Raw genomic sequence first — 19,799 nt, 5'->3', positions numbered from 1 at the left:
GCAAAGAAATCCGGAAATGGGAATCTAATTTTTACGGCGTCGAATACATCCACGTGGTCCGGGACAAGAACCAGGCAGCAGATGCGTTGTCGAAGATAAGATCATCCCGGGCCCAGATCCCGCAAGGTGTTTTCGTTCAAGATATTCACACCCCAAGCGTCGGTACGGACCTGGTCGGTAAGTCATCCAATGAGGCGATGCTCATAGACGATACTACTCCGACAACCAGCAGCCATGACTGGCGCACTCCTTTCATCAAGTACCTATCGGACGGGTCGGGATTCCAAGACAAAACGGAGAACGAGCGCCTTATTCGGCGGTCTAAGAATTACATACTGGTCAATGGCAAACTTATGCGTAAGAACGTAAGCTCAGAAGTACTGCTGAAGTGTATATCCCAAGACGATGGCATCAAGCTACTGGACGACATACACGCCGGGTCCTGCGGCAACCACGCCGCCTCCAGAACACTGGTCGGGAAAAGCTTTCCGAGCAGGTTTCTACTGGCAAACGACAGTTACCGACGCCGAAAAACTAGTCCGGCATTGTGAAGGATGCCAGTTCCTTGCCAAGCGAACTCACGTACCTGCGCACGAGATCCAGACGATTCCATCATCTTGGCCGTTCGCCTGTTGGGGCCTCGACATGATCGGGCCATTCAAGCCGGCCCCCGGCAACTTCAAATTCGTATTCGTGCTAATCGACAAATTCTCAAAATGGATCGAGTACATGTCACTGGTCAAAGCAACTTCTGAGAAGGCCGTGGAGTTTTCTCAATCAAATCATACACAGATACGGGGTTTCTAACAGCATAATTACTGACCTAGGCACCCAGTTCACCGGCACTACATTCTGGGACTTCTGCGATGACAGAGGCATAGTCATAAAGTACGTGTCGGTAGCCCACCCGCGGGCCAACGGTCAAGTGGAGCGAGCAAACGGAATGATCATTGATGCTTTGAAGAAAAGGTTGTACACTGAGAACGACAGAGCACCAGAACGTTGGATGAAAGAGTTACCTGCTGTGGTCTGGGGTCTCCGAACACAGGCCACTCGCAACATGGGTGTATCACCCTACTTCATGGTTTATGGCACCGAAGCAGTGCTCCCGTCCGACGTGACCTTCGGATCTCCAAGAGTTGAAATTTCGACCAGTCTTCGGCTGACCTCGCCAGAGAACTCGAAATCAACTGCACAGAAGAAAAGCGCCTAATCTCGTGTCTTCGAACAACAAAGTATCTTGAAGCCATTAGGCGGTTCCACAACAGGAACGTCAAAGACCGCTCCGTCGTGGTCGGTGATCTGGTACTCAAGTGGAAAACAAGCCAAGAAGGAATGCACAAGTTATCCACACTGTTGACACTAGCTAACACCACTTAGATACTAGGTTGTCATCCCCAGCATGGTGCCAGAGTGTACAAATGTATTTATAAATGTAAAGACTCTCTAGAAAATAATCTATTCTATCCGCAAGCGCACAGATAAAACACCTCATTGTAGCATTTCACCAGGATAAGTATTTCAGGTATCGTTATTTATAATTTTGCTTAAGAGAACAAGGGATGAAATTAAGATAAGGACAAAATCTATCAAGGCATAGACTCGAGATAAACTTGCAAGAACATGATTACTAATGAGAAACTCGTCACACAGTCACTTACTTTAGCAGGAGGTAAACCATAAAGATAATGATAATGAATTATAAGTTCAAGGGTAAATAACACAGCGATTAGAAAATAGACTACTCCTCATATATGTAGGTGACGTCGGATTAGCTAGAGAATGGATTTTAAGTTATCTACTATCTACTAAGTCACAATCTACTCTAGTTATCTACAAGATCATGTATAGCATAAAAGACTCTTCATTCTTGTATAAGGAACATTGCTAAAGTAAATCAGAACATCGTAAGACTTACTCTGCAATACAAGTTCTGCCTGTCCTATCAACAGAGGGTGGACTATATAAGAATCAACGAAGCTGTCACTATCGCGAACTACCACACGACCCGGCCAATAGGATACATTTACAGGTAAATAACATCTAAGCACCACGCCCACATGTGATCTACCACTTAACTCCCTCGCGTCGAGAGCTAAGCGCTTTGCAAACTTATACATAAACTCATTATCAATCATAACTATATCAAATATAGAACTAGAGCAAACTAAGAGCATAATAAATAGAGACATAATGTAATTAGAACAAAGTATTAGAGAAAGATATGAATAATACCAATCTTTATTACCGAAGATCCGAATCCAGAGCGTAGAGCTCTACTTCTCTAATTGCTATATAATCAAACCTCTAAACTTGAAGGATTAGGGAGTAGCTAATTCTAATTCTTTGTGGGAGAGAAGCTCTAAACCCTAACTTTGATGGCTACCTCTGATAATGATTTCTTCTCTTCTCTCCCCCAGGGGTGGAGAGGCCTTGGTTATATAGTCCTTTCAAGTGAATTTGGGCCATCGGATCAAACCGACATTGATCGCACAGTTTTCCTTGATCCTTTAGGTCGGTGGAGCTTGGTCCCCGAAAAGAGTTCTGATTGGAGTCCAACCCAGGGTGGGCGCCCAAGGGGGGTGGGCGGGCGCCCAAGGTCGGTGGAGCTTGATCCTTTAGATCACGAATTTTACAGCCTTGGAGAAGGGGAATGGAGGGAAAAAATTATCTCACCTCACGTGAGACTTCCTGGTGTCTGCATCTTCGTCTCCAGCTTCAATGGGCATGGGGCCGCTGTAGGTTCGTCTCGCGTTCTCACCAGCGCGTCCTCGAGGTAGGAGTTGCAGCCAGGCAGGAAGGGAGCAGCAGCAGACGGGGCTTCCTCTGTCTCCTCCAGATGGCGTGGGGCAGGACCAGGAAGATTGGCAGCGGGAGGGACGGACGGCAGCGGGCGAGACAAGGACGGCAGCCGGCGCAGGCTCCGCTCGAACACCCCTCGCGCTGATGGCGCGGCAGGGATGTGTCGCGAGCACGCGCCGCACGGGGAGGAGGGGATCCTAGCTCTTGCGCACGGGCGGGTCAAGAGCGACGTGGTGGCGTGGGGTGGGAGGGAGGGGTGGGCGGCGCGTCGGGCCGAGAGCGAGGCGGCGGCGAGATATGGGGAGGGCAGTGCATCAGGGCGAGATGAAGGCCGGGGCAGCAATTTGGTGGAGATGTGGCGGCTGCCGGCGGGAATCGGGAAAACCTCTAGGGTTTTCATTGTAATGCCATGGGCCAGACCAAATTTTAGCGGGCCTCTACCAAATTTTACACACGATTCATTGAAAGCTGGCTGCATAGTGGCGCGCTTGAGGTAGGTTGGCCCCACTTATTTTTTTGCGTCAGACAGAGCGACGTTATACACGGTTTTAGCGTCAGATGGTTCGGCGTTAAATACAGATACCTATTGCGTCAGACAGTAAATCGGTAAATACAGATTTAGCGTGTCAGATGAACTGTTACGTATCTTTAGCGTCAGATCGCGCATCGCAAAAAATATCATTTAGCGTCAGATGACTGACGCTGAAAAAGTGTTGTGGTGTAGTGCCTGCTCCCGAGCCCGTTCGGTCTCCCGTTCGTTCCCGTGGCTTCTAGACTCTTCTAGATTGAGGAAAATTGCGCGGCACGTAATTATCTCGTTGTAAACATGACATGTGGGCCTTCTCTCCATATTTTCTGATAACCCCTGTAGAAATAGATAAACACCAAAGCTCGTGGAATTCTGTCAGATAAAACCCTAATTCTAGATGTTTGGTGCATATTGATCCTTTTCTATGTTTATTTGATGGTTAAATTTAGTACTTAAGGACCGTCAACACACACCTTGGGAAGGACCCTTTGTGGTCGCCGAAGTCACACGCTCTACATCTTACAGACTGGCGTACGCAGACGGAGCACGCCTGCCCAACTCTTGGCACATAGACAAACTGCGCCGTTTCTATCCCTAAGTTCCAGTATATTTCATTTGTAAATCCTTTCTTGATGAGTAATAAAATTTGATCTTTCTCACTACATACTTTTTCATACACAGATTACTAGACAAGTACCACAACAACATCCTAGGGCAAAGGTCCTCAAGGGCCATCAACTTGACTCAGTGATACATCACTCAAACACATTCACAACGCTCAAAACCATGGTTACGATAAATTATGTTTTATTACAAACTTTATACACAAAGTTTACAATAAAACACCCCTCTGGGCAGTCACTAGTCTACTACTACAGACTACTTTTACAAAGCCTACTGATCGGGCTGATCACCCGCACGGCTCTGCTGCTGTACTGCCGAAGGGGTCGGGGCCACCGGCGTCTGGCTGGTCGAGACCGCAGGCGTCGACCGCCCATCTCCCGCAATGGACGCCCCCGACAACTCTCTGGCCGACCTATCCGATCCAGGCTGATTAAGTGGAGTCGCCGTCCCACAGAGGTTTATGTCGCCGATTATTGTCGACCCTAAGTCAAGCAGGCCGACGCGAAGTTCATCCGCCTCCTGCGGACCGACCTCCTTGGGATACCCCCTCTCCAGCCAGGACAAGTCGACCAGAAGGTAGTGGGCACGTACCATGCTGAGGACGTGCGCTACGGCGAACTCTCCGGCGTCCTTGACGAACTGCTGAAGCCAACCCCACGCTTGCTGCGCCTTCTCGACCAGGGTCATCCTCGGTGCGCGGGGCTGGTCTTCAGGGAGCTCATGGCTGATCAGGTCAAGCACCGGGGCCACTCCTTTCCAAATCTTGATACAATTGGTCTTCCAGGAGTCCCGGTCCTTGACCAGCTCGTCGAAGTGCTTCTTGGTGTTGACCTTAAGCACTATGACAAAATTTTTAAAGAAAATCAAGCCAGGGGTCAGTATAAACATGGGAAAAACAGTGTTGCGTAATCAAAAAGGGCGAAGATGGCTCCTACCCAACTCCCGATTCTTGTTTTTCAGCTCCTCGCCAGCCTGGCGCCCGACCTCTAGTGCGCCGGTAATATCCTGGTCGAGCCACTCCTTTTCTTGTCGGAGGCGCTCAACCTCCTCTTCCAGATCTGCAGAAGTAATCTCTGATCAACTAACTGACCACGCAGTTAAATACAACTGCTCGGAACGGGCGACTTACCTCTCTTTTCCTGATCCTTGTCGACTAGTTGCTCATTGAGACCGAGCAGCTGCTCTTCTTGCGCCGCCCTCTCGGCTGCCTTCTCTTCGGCATCCGACCGAAGGCGGTCCACTTCCGCAGTTAGGGCCTTATTCTCGGCCACGATCCCTTCGATCTGGTCGAAGCACCTCTTTCGGTACTTCGCCGTTTTCATTGCGCCCTGCAGGAATTACATATATTGAAGCAAACGACAATACATACAAATTTCAGGCAGAACACAACAGCACTTACCTTGACTTCTTCAACGAGCCGCTTGGCAGCGCGCTCTACTCTCGCTGCCTCCTCGGTCTCGACGAGCTCTTCATGACCGATGAAGTGGTCCCCACGTCGGCGCCACACGTAAACGTGTTGGCGACCATCCTGGGGACGCCCCTGGATCTCCTCCACCTCGTCGTCGGAGGTCGCCTGGGCCTCCTCAGCCTCCGCGCTACCCCCAGCCGTAGTAACAGGTATCACAGGACCCTTACCCCGACCAGGGGAGCCCTTTGGTGAAGAAGCCTCCTCCCGGGGTGGAGTTGGGGTCCTTCTTTCTTCAGCGGGCGGGGGAGTCGGGGCTCTGTCTTCCTCCTCCGCGACACTGCTCGGGGGAGGCGTCCTTGCAGCCCCATCATCCCTTGCAGGGGTGCTCGCTCTGGTCCTCGCCTGAGCTGGGTCCGCCTCGGCAGCCTCCGCCGCAGTCACTACCGTGGGCTGCCCCTCGGTTTGTTCCTAGGTGGTCTGCTGGGCGGCGTCTTCGACGACAACCGCCGGCTCGGCCGTTTTTTGGCCAGCGACATTGTTCGGATCAACATCAGATGCTGCACTAACAAAAAGACGACATTTTGCCAATGTCAAAAGTTGCATAAAAAAAACAAATAGGAGGAAGTGTAGAAGTGAGATTGTAACACTAACAGATCGGAGCGCCTGTGCGTCGCTGTTGACGGTCCTTAAGTACTAAAATTAATAATCAAATAAACATGGAAAATGATCAATATGAAACAAACATCTAGAATTAGGGTTTTATCTGACAGAATTCCACGAGCTTTGGTGTTTATCTATTTCTGCAGGGGGTTATCAGAGAATATGGAGAGAAGGCCCACATGTCATGTTTACAACGAGATAATTACGTGCCGCGCAATTTTCTTCAATCTAGAAGAGTCCAGAAGCCTGCCCACCCCCCTTGGGCGCCCGCCCTGGCCAGGAGTTGGATCGGGACTCTGTTTCGGGACTATGCTCCACCGACCTAAAGGATCAATCTAAACCATACAATCAATGTCGGTTTGATCCAACGGCCCAAATTCACTTGAAAGGACTATAAAACCAAGGCCTCTCCACCCTAGGAGAAGAGAAGAAATCATTATTCAGAGGTAGCCATCAAAGTTAGGGTTTAGAGCTTCTCTCTCACAGAGAATTAGAATTAGCTACTCCCTAATCCTTCAAGTTTAGAGGTTTGATTAGATAGCAATTAGAGAAGTAGAGCACTACACTCTGGATTCGGATCTTCGGTAATAAAGATTGGTATTATTCATATCTTTCTCTAATTCTTTGTTCTAATTGCATTATGTCTCTAATTATTATGTTCTTAGTTTGCTCTAGTTCTATATTTGATATAGTTATGATTGATAATGAGTTTATGTATAAGTTTGCAAAGTGCTTAGCTCTTGACGCGAGAGAGTTAGGTGATAGATCACATGTGAGCGTGGTGCTTAGATGTTATTTATCTGCAAATGTATCCTATTGGCCGGGTTGTGTGGTAGTTCGCGATAGTGAGAGCTTCGTTGATTCTTATATAGTCCACCCTCCGTTGATAGGACAGGCAGAACCGGTATTATGGAGTAAGTCTTGCGATGCTCTGATTTACTTTAGCAATGTTCCTTATACATGAATGAAGAGTCTTTTATGCTATATATGATCTTGTAGATAACTAGAGTAGATTATGACTTAGTAGATAGAAGATAACTTAGAATCCATTCTCTAGCTAATCTGACATCACCTACAAATATGAGGAGTAGTCTATTTTCTAATCGCTGTGTTATTTATCCCTTGAACTTATAATTCATTATCATTATCTTTATGGTTTACCCCCTGCTAAAGTAAGTGACTGTGTGACGAGTTTCTCATTAGTAATCATGTTCTTGCAAGTTTATCCCTAGTCTATGCCTTGATAGATTTTGTCCTTATCTTAATTTCATCTCTTTTGTTCTCTTAAGCAAAATTATAAATAACGATACCTGGAATACTTATCCTAGTGAAATGCTACAATGAGGTGTTTTATCTGTGCGCTTGCGGATAGAATAGATTATTTTCTAGAGAGCCTTTACATTTATAAATACCTATAGGCAAAACAACTGCGAGGAAGTGGTTCTACACTCATCAAGATAACATCCACAACTGGCGAACTTGTCAGATGCCTTTCTATCAAAGTTTTTCCCTATAGGCAAAACAACTGGCTTAAGAGGAAATATTGTCAGTTTCCAACAGCAGAAGACAGAAGCCATTTCAGAAGCATGGGAGCGTTTTCAAGGATACATATCAGATTGTCCTCACCATGGAATGGCCACATGGTTACTTATGCAGACCTTCTTCCATGGATTAACCCAGAAGGCTCATGAGTGCCTAGATGCATCTGCTAAAGGATCATTCTTGGAGCTTACAATTGGAAAAGCAGAGATACTTTTGGATAAGATAGCAGAAAATCAAAGCTGGTTCCAAGATAAAGCTCAACAATGTCATCAAACTGAAGGAATACTAGAAGAAGTAAATGCATTATCAACCAAGATGGAAAATTTGCTCCATTGGATTGACCAGAGGGCCAAGTTCAAAGAAGATCAAAGGGCCATTGAGACAACATACAAATATCAGCCAACTTCGAGTCAACCCAATAGCAAAGGTATGAATTCAGGTAATACTTTCAAGCAACTTTTCATTAAAAGAAATAATTGCTCAACAAACCAAAATTAATGATGAAGTTAAACAAAGGATAGATACAGATGAATCATCTCTAAAAGATATACACAATAAAATAGATTTTCTACTAACTGCCTTTGATGAGCAAAACTCTTAATAAAAGGGTAGAGCTTAAATTAATAAAGATAGCTGCTGCACTGCCTGTTGCTACTAACATTGAGCAGGTAAAGAATATAACTACTAGAGGAGGCAAAGCCACCTGAGATCCCCCATACCCAAAAGAGAAACAAAGAACATCAGCACCAGTGCAACCAGCAATGATAGAAGAAGAAAGTCCAGTTAAAGCAGAAGATCTGCTACAACCACCAAGAACCGGAGAAATGAGGACAGATTTTTACGACACCAACTATTTGCCATTTCCTAGAAGAAACAGAGGACTACAGTCGGATGAGCACCTTGGTAAGTTTGTAGAGGTCATTCAGAAATTATATGTCAACATACCTCTGCTGGATGCCATACAGGTACCTACATATGCGAAGTACATCAGAGATATTCTTAACAAGAAGAGACCACTGCCCAACACTGAGGTTATCAAGCTGACAGAAGAATGTAGTGCGGCCATCCTCAATAAACCACCAAAGAAGAAGGAAGATCCCAGATGTCCCACTATTGATTGCTCGATCGGAAACCAACACTTCAACAATGCACTTTGTGATCTCAGAGCAAGTGTCAGTGTGATGCCAGCATCAGTCTACAAAAAGCTTGAGCATGCAACCCTAGAACCAACATCAATGTGCCTATAACTAGCGGATCAATCGGTACGACACCCATTGGGTATCGCCGAGAACATTTCAGTCAAGATCAGAGATTTCCTGGTGCCAGTAGACTTCGTAGTATTGGACATGAGTCCTGACTCAAAAGTGTCCATTATCCTTGGAAGGCCATTTCTGAGCACCGCCAATGCCCACATTGATGGCGGGAAAGGAGAAATCAAGTTCAACATAAACGGACAAGAAGAACACTTCACATTCAAACCCAGACCAGAGAGAGACTCTACAGTGAAGGAAGTTCATGAAGAACCACTAGAGACACCATCTCCAGAGGAAGGTAATTCAGAAGATTAAAAGATTTGGAGGTCCAGCTTGGGAGACCTAAAAATCCCAATCCCTCACCGGGAGGTAAATCAATATTTATCCGCATTATTAATTTTCTCATATTTAAATTCTTGTATAATTAAATCTTGCATTAGTCACATTTATTCATAGCATTATTATAATAATCAAAAGCCCCATATAAATAATATTCATGGTGTGTAACAATTCATATTTATTAATTATTGTGGAGGCACAAAAATATTTTCCATTATCTTTTCAACTAAGTTTAATTCTCATAAATTTTCCTGCATTATATTTAATGATAGTAACCTTCTAGAAGCATGACCCACACTCCGTGGGTCCCACATGTCATACACCACACCTCACATACATCCCATCACATCACATTATTTCATCCATCAACATACCTCCACTAACAACACTTTTCCACCGGCCAACCACCACCCATGACACATTATCTTGCGTGAGAATTAAGCAGAGAAGGGAGTGGAGAAAGGGCAGCCATGATGGGCATCACAAGTGGGCGCCCGCCCACCTACCAAGGGCGCCCGCCCTGCCCACTCTTCCTCCTATATATAGCCACCTTCTACCTCCATCTTCTTCACACAAGCACTCCAGAAAACCACACAAGTATCAGTTTCCAGAAGGAGCTCTTGTAGTGAAGTGAGAAGAGAGTAGAGAGAAAGAGAAGAGTGGGAAAGAAGTTGATAGTTTTTGTGAGAGAGTGAGTATCACCAAGTAAGTAGTGATCCCGCTGTCCAAGCGAAAGTAAAAGTTGTTTAGGGGAGGCTCTGCCAAAATAGAAACTTGAACGACTAACCCCTGGACTACTGACATTTCGGACAGCTGACTACTAACATTTTCTCTCACATTTTCCACTAGTTGTGTTTTTGCCAACTTTTGTTTACAGGATGTTTAAGAAGGTGAAGAATGCAGGGAAGACTCTCAAGAACATTGGTACAAGGAGTTCAGCCCGACACTCCTCACACCCATCAGAGATGAGCGTCGACCCTACGCCTACACAAGCTCCGTCATCTTCATCCGCTCAGCAAGTCAAGGTCCTTCTCAAGATAGGAGACCTTGGACTGAAGACCCGAAGGGAGAAGGAAGTCTATCAGCAACTGAAGAACAAAGATTTTATTCACACCCCTACTCTTGATCCAATCTTACTACAAGAAACAGGTATGGACACTGAATTTGACTTAATTTTCCAGATGATAGGTTGGACAAATTTTTGGAATATAACTGAGCTGGGTTCTCGTCTTCTCACCTTCGAATTTCTGTGCACTTTACAATACTATGAGGGGGGAATTGTTTTTCGGATGTTCAAACAGGAGATTATGTTGTCTTGGAGAGAGCTGAGCGACCATCTTGGTTTCTCTTTAAGATGCATCCTGAACATTGACTCCGACTTACCCAATTTTGAGAGACACCAGTTCTGGAGAGAAATATCTAGAGATAATTTTTATAGTCAAGCCCGAACCAGTGACATGGAACACCCCACTCTTAGGATGTTCCATAAATGGCTTGGGTACAATCTTTTCTATCATGATGATATTAGGAAAGTAAGAGTAGGAGATCTGCAACTTTTATATGCTGCTATTAATAAAGTACCCACTTCACCTGTTACACTTTTAGTTTCTCATTGGCTTAGTGTACCTAGTCTTCAGGGACCAGTAGGATGTACTTCACTTATCACTCGTCTAGCCTCTAATCTTCATTTACTAGAAAACTCGTCATTGGACTTCATAGATGAGTTAAGAATTTATCGTGGCTATGACACATTATTGACGGTCCTTAATGCTCACATTTAATCATCAACTAATCATAAAAAAGAATCCAAATGCAACCAACACCTAGACTTAGGGTTTTATCTGATAGAATTCCACAAGTTTTGGTGTTTGTCTATTTCTGCAGGAGGTTATCAGGAAATATGGAAGAAAGGCCCACACGTCGGGTTTACAAAGAGATATTAACGTGCCGCACAATTTTCTACCATCTAGAAGACTCCAGAAGCCACGGGAACGAACGGGAGGCCGATCGGGCTCGGAGGCAGGGCGCCCGCCCAACTCTCCTCGGCGCCCGCCCAGCTACAGTGTCCAATTCGGACCCGTTTCGCGTATTATGCTCCACCGACCTAAAGGATCAAGGAAAACCGTGCGATCAATGTCGGTTTGATCTGACGGCCCAGATTCACTTGAAGGGACTATAAAACCAGACCCCCCTGGCCCCTGGAGATCATACCTCTTCTACAGAATCAAAGTTAGGGTTTCAATTCTTCATCCAAGTAGAGAGGATCCCTCTAGTTCTTCTAGTTCTACCTCTAGTTCATCTAGATCTAGTTCTAGTTCATCTAGTTCTAGTTCTAGTTCCTCTAGTTCTAGTTCTAGTTAGTTCTAGTTGTAATCTAGAAAATAGGGAGAGAGAAGAGGAGAGCGGAGGAGGAGCCGGATCTGTCGGATCTTCCTCAACATTATACTTTTACAGCATCTGGTTCGTTCTTCATCGTTCTCCAGGTTCTTCAATTCATAACTCCTGAGTTCTCTAATTACTTTTATTTACATTCAAGTTATTTATTGGATTCCCGCTTGCATCAAGTGCTCTAATCTTTGAAACATTAGAGTAGTAATTAATAGATTAGACGTGGTGTTTAGTCTTGCAATTACCTGGAATTGCACCCAATCCTGCGGATTGTTGTGGTAGCCTTAGGGTAGTGACAGCCCTAACGGTCGACGTATTCCACCTCGTTCGGATCGGTGTTTGTAGGACCGTAGTCGGAGCTTCCTAGCCCCCTTCTCATCTCTTTCCGTGGTTAGTGTTCTGATGTCCCGATATAGATAATCTTGAAGTAATTCTTGATTCTTAGATCAACTAGAGAACTCTCAGGAAACTTCCTCTCTTCCCACCAAAAATATTCATATAGTTATCCTTGGGCGATCTTGGATCTTAATTAGTACACTCACGTTCCCTGTGGAAAATCGATACTCTGGAATACTCCCGGGTGAAGGCTACATCGGTATCCGTGCGCTTGCGGATTTTTTCTGTTTGCGTTTAAAATACCCAACAAGCTTTCTGGCGCCGTTGCCGGGGAACGGTAGCTGTGCTAGTTTCGAACCAAGTCGTCCGTGTATCCTTTTTCTTTTCCTTTTTTACCACACTCACCTTATCCATTTCACCATACCACATGGATTTCACTCTAAGCATTAATGAGCATGGAATTTATTTCATAGCCACTTCATTTACTCCATGCTCATATGCAACATCTTCACAATCCATTGGTCTCTCCAACATCACCACATTCGAGATCTCCAACCCCCACTTCCTTTCTATTTATAAAAACTTTAAAAGGGCGGTTGTTGATGCATATGTCTATATCAAATATTGCAGATCTCGTTGATTTGATCTTGATATAGGTCAGCGTTGGAGGGGAAACCACTTCGCCGACATAAATTGATGGTTTCCCAAGGATAAGCTTAGTGTCCTAAAACAAGCACTGATCAGATCGTAACATAAGCTTTTAATTATTTGCAACACTACCTTGTGTATTGAGTATATAAGGATAATTGTAAAAAAAATTCCTTCGAGTATTCTTGTCACTAACCTTTCTAGGATTGGAGCAAGAAGATTGGATGAATGACAAGCACAAGGTATGTACAACCAATCATCATACAACATTGAATTAAATTCATCCAAACTTGAATTTTGCAAAATTCAAGCTTGGGGGAGTACTTTATATAAAAACATCATTTGCCATGTTGCTATGTTGGTTGTCCCTACCTTTGAGACATGCTCAATTTGTTAAATAGTAATCACACTACTTCATCTCCACTTGAGTAGATCTCTATAAAAGCCATCACGCTACCTTTGTTTATTCTAGTAAGTGTTAGTTTGGAAGTACTGTACATACTTCTATTGGTTTTTAAATTAAGCATGGTGCTTAGGTTAAACAACCTTCCTTAATCTAATTAGACATGGAGTCTAGTTTGGTTATTGAACTAAAAACTGCTTGTGTAGACATTGGTATATTTTGTCAGACTAACCCCTGCAGAAAAAAAAACTTTCAACATCAACTTGGGAAGTCCTGAGATAAACTCACATTGGAGACAAAGAGAGACACACAAGAAGTTTAACAATTTACACAAGGAAGGCATAGCTCACAAGAGATGATCCATGGAGGGTGCCAAAAACACGATGCACAACCGCTAAGAGAGGAAAGCTTCCACAAGGTGATACTGTACCATCACTCTTCAAGTAAGGTAACATCTTAAAGTACTTGACTATCACTTTTATAAGCTTCTCCTTGGTTCTGGCGTTCACATGAGTAAAAGAGACAAACATGTATGATTTACAACTCTAGATTAACCAACCCAATCGATTCAATATGTTTAGTCCTTCCACCTTTGTGATCCCACACTCCTAATCATATGAGCTAAAATGTTGCACACTCAATCTTTGGAAGATATATATATAAAAAAAACATAAGTATAGATAGATTATCTTTCCATTAGGTTGAGTGATCTGATCTGACGAATGTTTTAAATGTTACACTCATGGTCTTATTATCCATCAACTGTGTCTTGCTCACTATGCTTAAGGATAGAGTAGAGCAAATACACTTTTGGTTCTGTTGGTGTTTTCCACCAACAGGGCCCATGCATTTGATCTCTGCCTTGTCTCTATGAGCAGGTACACTTCGAGCAAGATATGAGGGACTTTTACAACTCCCAGACTCCATCAAGTGAAGAACCTAGATCTAGGAGCACAAACACACTGGAGATACTGGACACTCAGGCAATCACTACCCTGAGATGCTTGAGGACGTAACTACTGGAGTAACCTCGTTGTGGAAGTAATTACTGACCTTCTACCGGTCGAGAGAGGTGATCCAGGACGCCCCGCCATCCCGATCTCTATCGGCATGGTGGACTTCCTAGAAGCACTCTGCGACTTTGGCTCCAGCGTCGACATTATGCTCAGGCTTGCAGATCATACGCTAAGCTTCCCAAAGGGAATATTGAAGAACCTCTACGTCCGAGTTGGTACCTTATACGCTCCAGCAGACTTCGTGGTGATAGAGACTGATACTGATGAGAGGGCACCCATCATCCTAGGGAGGCCATTCCTGAACACCTCGGGAGCTGTCATCTACGCTAGTGCTGCCAAGATCAGTTTCTACATCAAGGGGAAGAAGGAGACGTTTTCCTTCAAGAAACAAGACTACAGAAATCCCAGAGCAATCCCGACATGAACCAAGGAAGAGGACCAACAGGAGGAACAAGAACAAGCAAATGTGTACCGAGTCAGCTAAGATGGTCACTGCAGCTCAAGGAGGTCAAGATCGTCAACTCAAGTCACCTTTCTTGATCGAGAAGGACGACCCTGGTGTCCCAAGCATCGAGTGCACAATCAACGGATATTCTTTTCAGAAGACACTCTACGACACCGGATCTGACGTCAAGATAATGGCTGCGGTCACTTATCAACTCCTGCCTGGAACCATGCCCCTACAACCAACATACATTCAGCTCTAGATGATTTTAAGGTTATTGACATGGGAGAAGACGAGTACGATCCACCCATCATCCTTGGGAGACAGTTCCTCAGCACCGTTAAAGCAATCATCTACATTGGAACCGGAGAAGTCCACATGAACCTCCCCTCTGAGAAGGTATGCCGCTATTTTACTGACCCTAACTATATAGTTGAAGATTCTAAGCAGGTCAGGACAAGAAGAAGACGACGCAACCACAACCAGAGGAGGCAAATCATAAAGGACGGATGGGCAGACTATGAAGGAGAAGTCGTAAGGTCTGAAGACATACAGCTTGAATAGAACTGTCCTGAGGAGACCGTAGCACCGAGGCAGGTGTGGAGAGAGAAGATAGTTATACACGAAGAGCAGGCACCGCCAGAACCACCGACTACGCTATCCAGCGAATTCCAGGATGATTGAGAAAACGGAGAGTCCCGTTCGGAGGACGTAAAAACACCGAACGCGTTGCCAAGAGGTAAACTTGGTAGTTATCTTTTTCCTTTCAATTATTTTAGTTAATCAGGTTCATATCATCTTGAAAAGAAAATAAAAATGTTAAGTAAGCCCCATGTGAGTATGCTCATGGCATAAAACCCATAAGTACATTCACTGTGGTGGCATAAAAATAAAATAAATATATTCCTGTCCTATAAAAATAAAATTATAAAAATAAATTTATGATCCTACTAAAGAGAGTAACATTTATTGAGGAAGCTCAACATTATAAAGGCTAGATATTTATGCTAACACTTAACCAGTTCCACAAAGCTTTGTTGTCTATTTGAGCTCAACAGAATTCAAGGATCAAAGAAGACTAGCAGACGGAGGACATCCTAATCGCTGTCAGAGTGCTGCCGACATTCAAATACACCTCCGCCACCTGCTAGCTACATCAAAAGGAATTATGTCAAAATCCAGCTTGGGGGAGAGCACCCCCATTTATCCAGCTAAGTATTCTACTCGCGTTTATATTTTACTCAAATAATAAAAAGATGCATAATCATAAAAACCTAAATAAAGATTTTGTGCTTATATATATATATCTCTTTGCTTAGCTTGCTAAATAAATAAATAAAGTTTGCTATGAACCCTCATGATAAGCTCTCACATGGAAATGATGAATAGTTGCTCTGCCATGACTAGTTCCTAAAATTGAAATCTCTCTCAAGTTTAGGCATAACTGTTATCAATTAAGATTTGCTCTAAACCTGAACTTGTGGGGAGAGTACTTGATCTAAAGTCTAAGTCGTTAACGGATACGATATGGGAAGGTTGAGCTACTGTTTATCTGTTCCTAGAGATGCTAGAATTCTGGAGAATTTTATCTTTGAAAATCTTTAAAATATCACATGATGAGTTCCTGTATGATGAGAGTTTAAATTCCTACCACAGCCATATATACATGCTTGCTAGACTTTGAGCCACACATTTACTTTTTACTGCTTATGAGCATTGAGTGTGGTCAAGCTGTGTAGACCCTTAGGAGCTTGTCATGTGGTTAAATCAAGATTCACTTGCACGTTCACTCATACATGCTGCTTCTACTCTGGAAGTACGCATCCACATACATCCACTCATTTCCATCTCCAGAACCATCCAAAAATATTCTACTCCTAATCCGGGAGAGAATAGCCAAAAACATTCTCCTATTTCTGTTTTTCCCCTGTGAGATAAATACTCAAGTTATCTTGGTTACTACCACTTGCTACATTAGTTCAAGAGATGAGTGCTCTAAAAAAAGAAAGAGAAAAAAAAAGATACGAGGAAATAAAAAGGGGCAAGTGCCCGGAACCTCGAAAGAAAAGAAAAAGTGAGACGAGAGGTAAAAATGGACAAGTGTCCGACAGTAGAATTAGGGGTACAAGATACCCACCTGAGAGAAAAGAAAAAGAAAATATAGAGCATCTCATTCTCCTCAAAAAGTTTCAAAAGAGCAAGAAAGGTATGTATCCCCTCAAAAGAGCACAAGTAGAATTAGACTTTCACCATTGTTATCACCATCATTACCATGCACCATTCATTCGCCACACATGCACATCTTGATTTGACTTATTGACTTGTTCTTCTGGATCCATGGTTTGACTATGCAATAAATGTCTTGTAAGTATGTATTAGCTGTCTCCTACCTATGAGCTCCAGATATCAAAAGCCTTATTAGAGTAGGGTGAGAGAGAAGGCAATGCCACTATGCCTTATACCACAAATACCACATACTTTGAGAGAAGGCATACACCATTAATGCCTTGGTAAGGATCCAGAAATACCACAAAAGAGAGACTAGAGAGAGTCATACAAGGAATCTCTGAGTTTTATTTGAAAATCTGCAAAAACTCCAGAGCTATAGTTAATCGAAGAACAAGAGACATGGTGCTTGACTAGACTGTTCTATCTTTTAACTACTCAAGACAGAAGTGACGGTTACAAGTCCCATGGTGAAAGGTAAATGAGTAAGTTTTAAGTCTTAACAGTTTACTCTAACCAGAGATGAGATCTTGTTTAAACGCATATGTATCTTTAAGTTATGAAACCACTGCAGAAACTCTTGAGTTCATCTTTGCTCAGGGACGAGCAAAGATTAAGCTTGGAGGAGCTTATTGACGGTCCTTAATGCTCACATTTAATCATCAACTAATCATGAAAAAGAATCCAAATGCAACCAACACCTAGACTTAGGGTTTTATCTGATAGAATTCCACAAGTTTTGGTGTTTGTCTATTTCTGCAGGGGGTTATCAGGAAATATGGAAGAAAGGCCCACACGTCGGGTTTACAAAGAGATATTAACGTGCCGCACAATTTTCTACCATCTAGAAGACTCCAGAAGCCACGGGAACGAACGGGAGGCCGATCGGGCTCGGAGGCAGGGCGCCCGCCCAACTCTCCTGGGCGCCCGCCCAGCTACAGTGTCCAATTCGGACCCGTTTCGCGTATTATGCTCCACCGACCTAAAGGATCAAGGAAAACCGTGCGATCAATGTCGGTTTGATCTGACGGCCCAGATTCACTTGAAGGGACTATAAAACCAGACCCCCCTGGCCCCTGGAGATCATACCTCTTCTACAGAATCAAAGTTAGGGTTTCAATTCTTCATCCAAGTAGAGAGGATCCCTCTAGTTCTTCTAGTTCTACCTCTAGTTCATCTAGATCTAGTTCTAGTTCATCTAGTTCTAGTTCTAGTTCCTCTAGTTCTAGTTCTAGTTAGTTCTAGTTGTAATCTAGAAAATAGGGAGAGAGAAGAGGAGAGCGGAGGAGGAGCCGGATCTGTCGGATCTTCCTCAACATTATACTTTTACAGCATCTGGTTCGTTCTTCATCGTTCTCCAGGTTCTTCAATTCATAACTTCTGAGTTCTCTAATTACTTTTATTTACATTCAAATTATTTATTGGATTCCCGCTTGCATCAAGTGCTCTAATCTTTGAAACATTAGAGTAGTAATTAATAGATTAGACGTGGTGTTTAGTCTTGCAATTACCTGGAATTGCACCCAATCCTGCGGATTGTTGTGGTAGCCTTAGGGTAGTGACAGCCCTAACGGTCGACGTATTCCACCTCGTTTGGATCGGTGTTTGTAGGACCGTAGTCGGAGCTTCCTAGCCCCCTTCTCATCTCTTTCCGTGGTTAGTGTTCTGATGTCCCGATATAGATAATCTTGAAGTAATTCTTGATTCTTAGATCAACTAGAGAACTCTCAGGAAACTTCCTCTCTTCCCACCAAAAATATTCATATAGTTATCCTTGGGCGATCTTGGATCTTAATTAGTACACTCACGTTCCCTGTGGAAAATCGATACTCTGGTATACTCCCGGGTGAAGGCTACATCGGTATCCGTGCGCTTGCGGATTTTTTCTGTTTGCGTTTAAAATACCCAACACACATTTAGACAGGCTCGGATGTTAAAGAAAGAGGGGAACGTAATGTATATGCTATATGATGATAAAGGCAAGATTCGATTACCTAACCTGAACCTTGGCCTCTGCGTTGTTCAAAATTTTTTGATTGAGATTACAGCAACACCGATGAATCAGAGAGCTCCACAGCGAGTGGCATCTGAAAGGATGACCACCCATCGAGAACGCACCTGGTATGGAGCTGATCCCGGACCAGAAGAAGCACCGCACCTGCATTATAGCGACTACAACCCCCGAGTCCTTCGAGACCCATGGGTTCGACATGCGCAACCACAAGAGCCAACACAGGAGACATGGTCGGAGAGCCAAGATCACCAGTGGACAAACCCGCCTTTTCATATGGGCAGGTACTCCACTGATCCATATGGAGCTTCAGGATCTAGACCTCCGCCCTAATTTGATGTAGGACGATACGCTTTCACGAATGACTACTATCAAGAGGTCGGTGCTTTCTTCACCCGCACCGACAACACTCTCCTCGACATCCAGAACACGTAAGCAGAACATGGACGACTCCTGGAAGAGCAACAAAAATGGAACCAGGACCATGCCGCTGCAGTACAAGAGCTGAGACAAGATACAACAACAATGAATGACAACATCACAACCATAATGCGGTTCTGGAACATCGGGTAAGGCCGACATCAACATCCAGCTTGGGGGAGTTCCTCCCCAATTTATCAAGTAAGTTTTTATTTGCTCTTCTTATTTATTCTTTTCTATTTTAGTATTTCATCTTAAAAAGAAAAAAACTTAGAAAACCCAATAAATATTTTCTTGCTTTAATTTATTGCATTTTATAAACATGAAAACAAAATAAAAAGAGTGTGTAGATAAGTGTGCTTTATTTATCTGCTAAGTCTTAATCTCTAGAAAAATAAAAAGACCAAAAAGATGCATGATGGAAATGATGAATAGTTGCTCTATTTGCTTATTTTCAAGTACCTAGCTTCTATATTAGAGTTCTTCTAGAAATTACTAAAACTGAAATTACTATCTATGAAAAGCATAAAACTAAAGTCTAGGTAAGAGAAAGGCATAATATAAAGTTTGAGCTGTTGTTTATCTTGTTCCTACTACACTAAGTTCTGGAGATTTATTTTGGAAACTTACAAAGCACATGATGAGTTCCTAGCATTACAAACTACCTACCACAGCCATGCTTGCTATAACATCTTTTACTTATATTTACATTGAGTTTGATCGAGCTGTGTAGACCCTTAGGAGCTTTT

Source organism: Sorghum bicolor, chromosome 7 (assembly GCF_000003195.3).
Source record: "Sorghum bicolor cultivar BTx623 chromosome 7, Sorghum_bicolor_NCBIv3, whole genome shotgun sequence".
Lineage (NCBI taxonomy): Eukaryota > Viridiplantae > Streptophyta > Magnoliopsida > Poales > Poaceae > Sorghum > Sorghum bicolor.
The sequence above is the reverse complement of the archived record's forward strand: the minus strand, read 5'-3'. Positions refer to the sequence as shown.